Here is a 12,339-nt window from a genome sequence, read left to right as displayed (position 1 = left end):
CTCCCTCCCTCTCTGTGTTTAAAGATGTCCGTCACAAAGCGGTTGTTTGTTTTGCTGTGTGTTCGGTTATTTTCTCAAGCCCAGCGATGTCGGCCTACCCCGGCGATGACAGACCGCCTTGTAGTTGTGGTTTAGCCACTGAGCAAAGAGATCAAACTGAACCCAGAGGAAACAGAGCATTTCCACTTTGAGCCTGAAAGGACTTACCAATCCCTTTCTTTCTCCCTCGTTCTCTTTCCTCTTTGTCTCCACACCCTTCAGGCAACCCATTGCAGTCCCATCATCCTCTTCTGCAGCTGATCATACTCTGAGACACCTGAAAACTGTTTCTAGATGCTTGGGACTCTGACAGATTTGGATTTAATGGGTAGGAGTGAAGAAGAAACTTCAGAGTTACAGTACCTGCTTAGCGGAGGTCAGGCAGGGTCACGGCCGACGTGGCAGAGGGAGAACAACTCAACAAGTGCCTGTCACGCATCAGTGAAGCACCTGAAAAGACATGCAGCACGCAAGCCCTGGCAGAGAGCTTGTTCAGCGAAGCCCGTGAGACCATCCTGAACACCGTCTCCCTAATGAAGCCAGCGAGGTTGCTACTGAACACCGATGCCCCAATGAAGCCAAGGAACTTGCTATTGAACATCAACATCCTACTGAAGCCCCAGAATTTGTTCCCGAACACCAACTCCCTAACGAATCACGGAAGAAGCTGCATTTGCAGTCAGTTCAAGAGTTTGGAAAAACAGCTCTGTTAACTAAACGTTAGGAGGTTCCTTGAAGTAAAGACCTTCAAGTCTATAGGATTACAAAAATTATGACTGCAAAAATTATCCATGAAGATATATGGCTGGATGTATTAGGACCTTGTGATGTTGGACCTGAAGGCCTGGTTCGCAAACTCCATTCTAGCTGGGTTTCGATGGGGTTCATTAAGAGTTCCCTTCACTGGAACTAAGGGGCCCAAACCCAGAAACCCTGAAAAACAACCCCATACCATTATCCCTCCTCCACCAAACTTTACAGTTAGCACAGTGCAGTCAGGCAGGTAACATTCTCCAGGCATCTGCCAATCCCAGACTCGTCCATCCGGCTACCAGACAGAGAAGGGTGATTTTTCACTGCACAGAACACGTTTCCACTGCTTGAGAGTCCAGTGGCGGCGTGTTTTATGCCATTCCATCCAAAGCTTGCCATTGGAGTTGGTGATGTGAGGGTTGCATGCAGCTGCTCAGCCAAGGAAGCCCATTCCATGAAGCTCCAGGTGCACAGTTTCTGTGCTGGAGTTAATGCCAGAGGAACTTTGAAACTCTGTGGTTACTGAGTCAACAGAGCGCTGGTGACTTACGCACCATGCGCCTCAGCACTCGGTGACCCTGCTCTGTTACTTTACGTGGTCTGTCACTTCATGGCTGAGTTTCTGTTGTTCATAAATGCTTCCACCTTGCAATGATACCACTTCCAGTTGACCATGGATTATGTAGCAGGGAATTCTACAAACTGACTTATTGCAAAGGTAAGCATCCTGTGACAGAACCGTGCTGGAATACAGTGAGCTCTTCAGAACGACCCATTCTCTCACAAATGTGTGTAAACCTGACTGCATGGCTTGGTGCTTGATTGTATACACCAGTGGCAATGGGTCTGAATGAAACACCTGAATTCAGTGATTAAGAGGCGTGTCCTACTACATTTGTCCATATAATGTGTATACACATGCACCACGCATTTGTAGGGCATACTTATCCTTATGGGGCCCGCTCATTCACTTCTATGGGAAAAATGCTAATGCTAACTATGACACACACACACACACACACACCATTATTGGAACATTTAAACTTTTTCAGATATTTCTGAATACTTTTTACATGTGTAGCAGGGAGCGAGGTGCCCCCTGTGAGGTGAAGAGGTGCCTCTTTCGGAGCCTCGTAGTTTCCTGTCTCCATCCGTGTTCTTAGGTTAAATAGCTCTGAATCGCCCAGATCTGCTGTCCTTGGATCCCAGGTGTGTCATGCAGCTTATCCGGAGTGCTGCTGGCGGCATGAGAGGAATTCTCCCACCCGGCTCTCTGCAGCTGCTGGGTTGCCCCTGTCCTGCACCCCCCCCCCCCACCCCCACCATTCCCCCCTGCCCTGCCCTACTGACAGACAGCTCCCAAAAACGCCGCCACCTGGACCGTGTCACCCTGTGAGGGCCAAGGAGGGAATAGAGGGATCAGCGGAAAAGTGGGGGAACAAGAAAAGGCCAGATGGGAGAGAGGGAGGAGAGAGAGAGAGAGAGAGAGAGAGAGAGTGGCCTGTTTGGGGAAGTGACTCTGAGAGGAGAGGGTTAAAGTGAGCGGCCCGTCCTCGGCGCTGACAGAGTCAGTGCACTAAGCGTCCTGTCAGCCTTACATCCTGTCACACGGCTCTCTCCCCCGGCCCCCCCCTGCGGTCAAGCCGCTGTCCATCACTCCGGCTTGATGCGGCTCAAGTCCACACTTTCTGCGGAGGGGCTGGTGGCCGCGGCCAATCTGCCGCAGGGCCTTCTCGCTTAGCCTCCATCCCCCGACCTGTTCTGGGGGCTGCGGAGGCTCAGACTGGCGCAAAACCGGAGACACGGCACGTTCTTAGGAAGAGGAACAGGAGCGGGACGAGTGCAAGACTGCAGCACATGGAGCTGTGCAGCATGTGCAAGACTGCAGCACGTGGAGCTGTGCAGCATGTGCAAGACTGCAGCACGTGGAGCTGTGCAGCATGTGCAAGACTGCAGCACGTGGAGCTGTGCAGCATGTGCAAGACTGCAGCACGTGGAGCTGTGCAGCATGTGCAAGACTGCAGCACGTGGAGCTGTGCAGCATGTGCAAGACTGCAGCACGTGGAGCTGTGCAGCATGTGCAAGACTGCAGCGCGTACTCTTGCCTGCGGCTTTAAACACAAAGGACTGCCTAACTCAATGTAAAAAAACATTCTGAGCCAATATAAAAGAGTTCAGAGTGAAGCTGACTGCGCTGAAGGTAGCGGAAGGGGCAACGTGAGGTGCTCAGGGCTGCTCTTTCTGCGGCTGCATGCTTGTGATGGACTCACTGCTGTTGTAAAAACCCAGGAGCCACATTTGTGGCGTTTCTGCGCGTTTCACGTGCCACAGCTGCTCCGCGTCTCCGTGGCACCCAGGCCGGGGGGGGGGGGGGGAGAGAAGTGGGGGTTGCTAATAGGCTGAGCAGGAAAAGCCCACTAACTGGGGGGGATAGTCCCTGGGGGGCTTCGATGGACACAGGCGGACAATGTCAACCCCTGAGCCAGGCCCTGGGGATGTGGGGGGGGGGGTCTGTAATGTTAAGGGCAGGAGTGGGGTTATGCTCTGTGGCTAAAGCCAGGATAACAAGCCTGCATTTAAGGCCGATGGAGAAAGCAGGAAAAGACGGATCCCGAACCCCCCCCCCCCCCCAGGCAACCCCATTCTCACTGAAACAGAATGAGTGCAGCGAGACGCCCCTGGGTCATGGGGTCCCTCACTGGGGGGTCTGCCCCTTCCCTAAATGTGAATATCCCCAGCAAGGAGCCGCACACACGGGTGGGGCCACTGACCATTAATCAGCATAAACGGGATTAACCAGCAGCCCGTAATCATGACCCGGTGCGGCTGTTATCTCTCCATCATCGAGGTGCCACCACTCAATTAAAAGGTTAGGCGGTGTGTACTCTCCCATTACTCGCATCCGGAAACATCTACAGGCATGTGTTTGTAGGACATATGCCCCCTAGTGGTGATTTAAAGTGTGTGAGACCGGGCTCCCAGACTGCCACCTGCAAGTAGCATGGTCACCATTTAACACAGATACACACACACACCAGGCCTCTGTTACATCGGGCTATTGCTCGTGGTTTAATAATCCGTACTTGTTGGATGTGTGTGTTTTGTCTATGTGAGGGAGTGGGGTGGAGTCTCACAGGGGGTGCGTCTCTGTTTGGCCACACCCACCTGTGCTGGGTTCCAGGAAGAGTGTGCTTACAAATGCACATCCTGCCTCCCCCCCCCACCTCACCAGGAGGGACAGGACAGCAGCGCAGCACAGTGCAACCTAAACGCAATTGGCCAATTTAGATGGGTAATTGTAATGACATCGGTTTACTTAGCTGGCTCATTGCAGCCGCACGGACATTAAAGCTCTCCTTTTAAGTCGCTCTCCTCATGCTCCGGGGCCTAACCACCCCCACCCCCTGACACCCCCTGAGCGCACACACACAAAACATCTAACGGCTGTGCTGTCAGCGCCAGATCACATCCATATGTGCCGGGGTTGTCCGGGTGACCGGCGGGAAGGGGGCGGGGCCTGCAGCCACAGCACAGGCCGGTCTCGATCCCCTGGCCCGCGGACCCCACCCCATCCTCATCAGCTCCATATGTCCAGCTGGGCCGGGCCAGGTTTGGGGGGGGGGGGGTGGGGGGTGCAGTCAGCCTGGGGGGTGCCGTAGGGATGCCGTTTATGAACGAGGTTCACGGGAAGCTGCTGCCCTCGTTCTAGGCACTTGTATGGGGTCGGGGGTGGGGGACAAGATGGGTACTGACCCAGCGGGACGGTGGAGACATAGGGGACGAGAGAGATGAGAGAGAGCCGCAAGGGCAGGGGAACGGCGGCCGTCCCAGAGATGGCATGACGCCATCCGAACATTCTGTGGATTGGATTGCACACACACACGATGAACTCTGCCCTTTCGGGGAGGGCTGGGGGTGGGGGGACTGTCCCGACTGGAGTCAGATTGGCTTCGACAGGGTCTGATGGCTCTGACAGTGAACTCAGGGTTGCCTCCCTGGCCTGCCTCACATTCTGCCCACCAAACTTCTTGCATTTTTTAAAATTTAAGTCAGGTCTCACTCCTCTCCCCTCTGAGGATCCGCAGGTGTGACACCGTCACCCATCTGTAGCTTCTGCACCTCATTTTCCAAGTCCTTGGGGCTATGAAGCAGCAAAGGGAGGCCTAGAGCCAAGTGGGCCAGTCCAAGCTAAATTGGGGTTTGGGGAGTGGGGCTTTATTGCAGAAATGACCTGCAGTCCAGCGGCATGCGCATGCTGCCCTGGATGATGGAAAAAGGAGGCTAAGATGATCCTTTTAATAATTACAGAACTATTTTTCTTTATCTGCTTCAAGGTCACAATACAGCATGAAGCTATTAATTTCACAGATTGAAGAACTACAAATTTCCCCAGTAGAATGACAAGCTTATGTTAATATAAGCCAATGAAATGTCAGGGATCCAGAAAGACAGCTAACTATATAGTAAATAAGAAGCCTGTCCAGCCAGTTGTAAGATGCACACTGGATGTCATACGTCAGTGTCTTGGCAAAAGCTCTGAGTATTTTCATATCAAATTTCTTCAATATTTCACAACATAAGAAATGAAAATGAAAGTGAGGCGTCGGTTTCACTGACATAACTACGCTTGATTAGCAGAGGTCCAGACTAGAATTACTTCTGTCTCCTTACTGTCCTCCTGCACCCACTGCAGCGGGTAAAAGGGGCACATTAACTGCCCCAAACCAGGCTGGGTCCTGCACCTGTCGCTACTATGTTAGTTGGGGAACAGCTCACCACCATCACCACTCAACTCCAGACTGCTTTTCTTCAGTTAAGGCTCTTTCTGGGGGGCTGTTTTCCACATTCTGCTGTCCTCCCCCATTATATTTCCTCTTTCTTTATGCACCTGACAGAACATGGGACTCCATAAAAGGAAGATCTACTTATCGAGACCTTCCTCTGGACGCTTTGATATGGATGGAAACCGAGTGGAATCATGGAATAGGGAACGATATCCCCCCCACCCTGGACAGAATGGGACAGTTGAATGGAAAACTCAAAGCCAGTAAGTCAGGGGTGGGCAATGTTATCTGCAAATGGTCAGTGTGTATGCTGGTTTTTGGGGCAACCTTTAGGTACGCTGTTCAAATCCAGCTGTGAGAACTCTTCAGTCAACCAGTTCTCTAATTAGTAATCTAATTGCAGCGAAAACCTGCAGCCACACCGGCCCTTTCTGGATAAATCTGCCCACCCCTGCAGTATTCAAAGAAAGTGTCAGTGTTTGGTCTGGTTTTCATTGCTCTTACAAATTGAGCGAAGCGGAACACGTCCAGAATATAACAGACACCCCTCATAATGTGCAGAGCATTTCAGTGGCTGCTGCGTGTTTATCTTGTGCCTCTCTCTCTCTCTCTGTCTTTCTCTCCCTCTCTCTGTTGCTCTCTCTCTCTCTCTCTGTCACTTTCTCTATCTCCTTTTCTCTCCGTTTCTCTCTGTCTGTCTCTCTCTGTCTCTCTTTCTCTGTGTCTGTCTGTCTCTCTCTGTCTATCTCTCTCGGTCTGTCTTTCTCTCTCTCTCTCTCTCTCTTTCTCTGTCTGCCTGTCGCTCTGTCTCTCTCTGTCTGTCTGTTTCTCTCTCCCGCGCGTCCTGCCTGCCATGATTCGGACGTGCAGGCACACTGACCCGATCCTCCATTCCATGCACGGACTGTTTCCCGGCAGATGGCAGGTCTGATCCCGTTACCGTAGCACGGAGGGTTTCTGTGCCCCCCCCCCCCCCGCCAGCGATGGCAGTGCAGATAGGGTTACAAGGGCATTGTGGGAGTCTCAACAGGAGATGGCAGCGTGTTGATAGTAACTATGTGGGGGCAAAGAAAACAGGCCTTCATTACCAAACCTCACAGTCAAACAGCCGCCGGCAACAACTGCTCCACCGTGGTCACCATATTTTGTGTAAGAAAAATGTCTTCTCGACATGAGATTAACATGGAGAAAAAAATAAAACATTTTCTCGCTGTCGGAGAGGGACGTCGCCCTCCTGATCGAGCAGGACAGAACAGCCTCTCAAGGTCCTGCTGAGCTTATACATTTCACCGCACTGCAGGATCAAGAACGAGAGAGGAGAAGAGAAGGGTGAGAATGAGAGGCTGAAGCGAAAGAGGAAGCTAGGGGCCAGAGAGAAGGCACCCTTTGTGTGAGCCGTGAGTCAAGGGCCGTCCCAGCATGCTACACGCCTGGCGGCCGCAGATAGGCATCGGCAGGGACCCCACAGCGTGAGCGTCTGTGACTCCGCCCACGCCGGACGGCCACAAGAAGCAGACGGGTCGGCGGCTCTGGAAAGTGTGTGCCTGATCTCTTTGACACCATGAAACTTCAAGGAAGATCCCTGAGGCTGGATCCAGGACCACAGGAGGAGATCCAGTTGGGGGGGGAGGGGTGTTGGGGGGTCAAGACACCCTGGACACTCCAAGAAGACAGAAGGATACCGATGCTGTCGCTAAAGTGACATATCTGCTTGGGAATGAATCACAAATATCTCAATTCGAAAAGAATTTAGGTCAAGGAGTCTACTGAAAGTGGCAGATCTCTGTGGTGGGGGGGGGGGGCACTGTCAGTACTGGGCTCTTAGTTGGGGGGTGGGGTGCCCCGGTATAGACCTCAAGATCTCCACAAGTTGCTGGAGGCCAAAGCCACCTTCATGCATCGAGTATGGAGAACCTCAGGGTGATTCATCAGAAAATGAATCACTGGCAGAGCGCAGCCAGACACACCCCTAGGGGTGTACTGAGAAAATTCCCCAGGTGAGCTGGCAGGCGGAGCTGGGGGGGCGGGTTTGGCTGGAAAACAACCAAAGAGGAAGTTCAATGCAATGTGATGGAGGTGATAAGGGAGCTCGGGGGGGGTGGAGGGGGGGCTTTCTAGGATGGGGTTCAGCGGCAGGACAGCGGCGCGCATGCTGGTATTCGTGAGAGTGTCCCGGGGGCGGGGCCGGCCCAGCGCGCCATCGGCTGGTATCATAGTGGCGCTGCGGTGCTTGGAGCACTTTGATGTTAGAGCTCATTACGGGACACACACGCGCAGCGTCGGAGGTAGTCACCATGGGCTACAGACCTCATCCCACAGGTGAGTCAGCGGTGGTCACCATGGGCTACAGACCTCATCCCACAGGTGAGTCAGCGGTGGTCACCATGGGCTACAGACCGCATCTCACACGCGGTGTTGGTCACCATGGGCTACAGACCTCATCCCACAGGTGAGTCAGCGGTGGTCACCATGGGCTACAGACCCCATCCCAACGGTGAGTCGGTGGTTGGTCACCATGGGCTACAGACCTCATCCCACAGGTGAGTCAGCGGTGGTCACCATGGGCTACAGACCCCATCCCACACGCAGCGTTGGAGGTGGTCACCATGGGCTACAGACCCCATCCCACAGGTGAGTCGGCGGTTGGTCACCATGGGCTACAGACCCCATCCCACAGGTGAGTCAGCGGTGGTCACCATGGGCTACAGACCCCATCCCACACGCAGCGTCGGCGGTGGACACCATGGGCTACAGACCCCATCCCACAGGTGAGTCGGCGGTTGGTCACCATGGGCTACAGACCCCATCCCACAGGTGAGTCAGCGGTGGTCACCATGGGCTACAGACCCCATCCCACACGCAGCGTCGGCGGTGGACACCATGGGCTACAGACAGCATCCTGCAAGAGGTTTCAGAGCCCTGAGCTGGCATGTTCCTGCCCCCATCTCCCCACCCTCCTGCCCCCTGCCTGGGTGGGTAGCAGGTGTCTGCGGTGACAGGCAGGAATGTGGCCCTGGCAGGTCACACAGGCGTGGGGTGTGAAGGGACGCATGCATTTCGCCTGTCAGTCTAATTGGCCAAGCTCTCAGCGGCCTCGGGGGGGGGGCAAGGCCCAGGGGGCCATCAGACCTGCTGAGAACTGAACATGGACCTAGTGGGGGGCGGGGGCTGACTGCACTGGACTTATTTACCTTCAAATATAGATATATGACAAACTATATGACTGATTCACTGCTGTCTGTAAGTGTAGCTTTGAATCCTCACATAGATCTGTGTTTATTATAGAAGCACATTTGAGGCAACAGTCGCAGTGACTAGCGGGAGGGATAAATTGCTGAGGGGGGGGGGGAGTTGATTAACTGCGTAAGTAGAAAATGCACAATGCAAGCAGAGAGGCCCTGTAGGTCCTGCTCTGCATTTGAGGGCTTTTAAATGCGACGTGCGTATGGAGATATCCTGGCAGAAAGGAAGCAGCGGAAACCACTTGGATGGAAGGAGCAGTAAGGGCTTTAAAAAGGCCTGGCTTTCCTTCCTGTGGGCGCGGCGGTGGGCTTGCTCAGTGGGGGGCGCTGTGCTCGATGATGGTTATTGTATTTTTATTGTGCAAACTGTTATGAAAACACACTCATCCGGCTGTACGCTCGGCGCGGGCAGATCTGCAGTGCCGCTGGAGTTTACGCTCGCTGTCAACATGTCTCATTTAAGAGCTCAGAGGGGCCCAGCCCCACTGCGGTCCCCAGGGCTCACAGTCCCATATGAACTAACACTCTCTGCCCAATTATTGATACACGGGCAATCAGATAGACATCTAAAAGGGGCCTCGCAAACAGACGAAAGCAGGGTGGCGAGCGAGAGCTGGGATGAAGTAGATAAATGAGGAGTGAAAGGTAAATATTTATAGCAGTTAGCGCTGATGTTTATGTTAAGTGTTGCAGTTGTTTGTTTGAGTCCTTTTGTTAGATGTGTAAACTTGGCTGCCAGATAAAGACGAAAGGCCTGACTGAGCAGTACCAGCAAAGGGAGCAGGAGCGAGAATGCCGTGGAGGAAGGGAGAGGGGGGAGGGGAGAGAGAGGCTGCCGAAAGAAAGCGGAAAACAAAAACAAATGCTGAGAAGGTAAGAATACTCCGGTTCTCATCTTTCCTGTCTTTATCTGGGACTGTTACTGTAGCGTCCTACAACAAATACTCCAGCAAGAGCAAAACTAAACATAAATAAGGGGCAGGACTGAGGGGCAGTGCACGCTCACCTGGCAAGCAGATCAGGCACGCGGAGAGACAGCCTGCCCACTGGAAAGGCCCCCATCGTGACACGCTAGGACCCGGACCAGCACATGGCTGCCTCTACCAGGCACTCTCTCTATGCAACTCCAGCAGCTGTTTATTCAGCAAATGGGATCCAGTTGGAGGGTCCGAGACCCCCCCCCCCCATGGTACGTGATGCCAGTGCAAAGAAGCTCAGGTGTTTCCACGCCTGGTGCTGATTCTCAGCTAACAGCATTAATGTAACGCAATTACATCCCTGCTCCCCCGCACCCCACCCCACCCCCCGGTCTCTGACCCAGCCAAGCCTCGTTCTCCCAGAATCCCTATGGTAGACCCCACCCCTGCTGGGCACAAATGGGTCTCTGACATACCACCCTAAAACAATGCCTGCTAACTCTCTGACATACCACCCTAAAACAATGCCTGCTAACTCAGCCTACCCCCCCCCCCCCCCAATAATGCAAAGACCTCATTTCTTAATTTCATCAAGAATCAGTCATTTATTTCAGGATATCACACTAAGATTAATATGACATTAATACATTAATACACTGCACCTCCATTACTGCACTTTGAGTCTCATAGCAATACTTTGCAATATACATCTATGTTTTATATATATATTTATTTATATATATATGAACACCTGTGGGAGTTTGGTTTGAGTCCCCCAACTACGTTCTGTTTGTGGAGTTACCATGTTCTCCATGTGTCATGGTGAGGTTACCTCTGGGTACTCCGGGTTCCCCCCTATGGTCCAAAAATGTGCAGAGGCTGATTGAAGTTACCAATTACCTATGGGGGGGTGTGTGTTTGATGGGTTGGTGCCCCATTGGCTCTGGACCCCCTATGACCCAGAACAGGACAAGTGGTTACAGAAAATGAATGGATATGTTTAGCCCTGATAAAACAGTTATATTCTGCATTTAGCAGCAGCAGCGTGAGGGAGGCCCTGACACTGTACCTGGCCCCGTCCCGTGGGTCTGACACTGCCGCTCACCTCAGCCAACGACACCAGTGGCTCTTCTGCTCTTAGCATTCGCTTGTCATTCAGAGCAGCCGCTCCGTGAGCATCTGAGGACTGCAAACAAGAGCCGGCTCTGGTAAACAGTCTTTGACAGTGTGTGTGAGGGTGAGGGAAGAGAAACATCGTGCAGTTGCATTCTGGGATATTTACGGGTGGGCAGTGAGCTGATTCAGCTGCAGGGTATTGTCCAGAAGACTCTCTTACAGTGAAAATATTATGATACATCTGCACTCATTTAGCACAGGCACCCGCCAAACATGCTCCATGTTCTGAAAAAAAGGAGGGAAAAATGACATGGGAGAGCTAGTACAGAGGGAGAGAGGAGAGAGGGAGATGTGTTTTAGGCTGATTGACAACAGGACATCTTACTGTGCAGATCTCGTTTTCACAAAATAAAGCTATTACAAAACCCTGTGATGGCGTGCCATCTGACTGTGACTCCCTGATCTATGGTTTCACTAGAACCAGATACAGACGGCTTTAAAAGTAGGGGCCCCGCCCATTCTGTCACGTGACTCTGTACGTCTGTCAGTCACGTGTTTTTTTTCCCCATTCACCTTTTATTACTCTTGTCACCTCTTGTGAGGCCCTGAAGACTAAGCTGGTTTAGATTGAGCCCTGATTTCAGTGTAAAACCATATTCTTCCCTGCCCCCCCCCGTTTATTAAACATTAACGTATGAGAATCTAAACCGCTTTCGGATGGATCGAAGACCCAAAAAACGTTTTCAGACGGCCAGTCCACGCTACACAGGGGGCCCTTGCTGAATGCGACAAACACACGGAACTGGAAGGTTGTTAGCATTTTAAAAGGTGCTTCATAATAAAATTATACACATCATTTCATGTGGTGAAACAGAATATGGAGGACTGAAGAAGCCCATTCCCTTCACAGAGCTGTCAGGAGAGCCGCCGGAGCGGGCCCTGCCCCACTCGTTATTTGTTCAGTATGTAGTACAAATTTGCTGATGATGAGAGAGGTAGGGATTATTGCCCCGAACTATGGGCAACCCCGATGCCTTATGGAGCTGGTTACGGAGCACCAGGTTCACCGCTGACAGACTCAATAAGCGAAGAAACTGCTCGCAGCCATCGGAGCCTCAACCCGCGTTTAAAGCACGATCCTTATCGTAATTAATTCAATAAAGCAGTAATACGCAGCAACCCGGACCCTCGCAAAAGGGGGGGAAAGCCCACAGATCTGGACGGGGATAAACTTACAGGCACTGCGATCTGCAGGCACCCTGCCGTAATCAGGAGCATGACTGCGCCGCCGCAAATAAGGAGGCTTAATCACATTGTTTAAGATTTAAAAAGGCACTTGTGGGGTTTCTGTTAATAGCCTAATAACAATAAAAGACGAGAAAACTAACCCAAGGTCAACACTGCGCGGACGTCGATTTTGATTATGAGAGACGATGCGGTACCATGTCACGGGCTGTAAATGCTACGGGTTAAAAGGCCCGCAAACAA

The sequence above is a fragment of the Brienomyrus brachyistius genome, chromosome 17, assembly GCF_023856365.1.
Source record: "Brienomyrus brachyistius isolate T26 chromosome 17, BBRACH_0.4, whole genome shotgun sequence".
NCBI classification, from domain to species: domain Eukaryota; kingdom Metazoa; phylum Chordata; class Actinopteri; order Osteoglossiformes; family Mormyridae; genus Brienomyrus; species Brienomyrus brachyistius.
The sequence above is the reverse complement of the archived record's forward strand: the minus strand, read 5'-3'. Positions refer to the sequence as shown.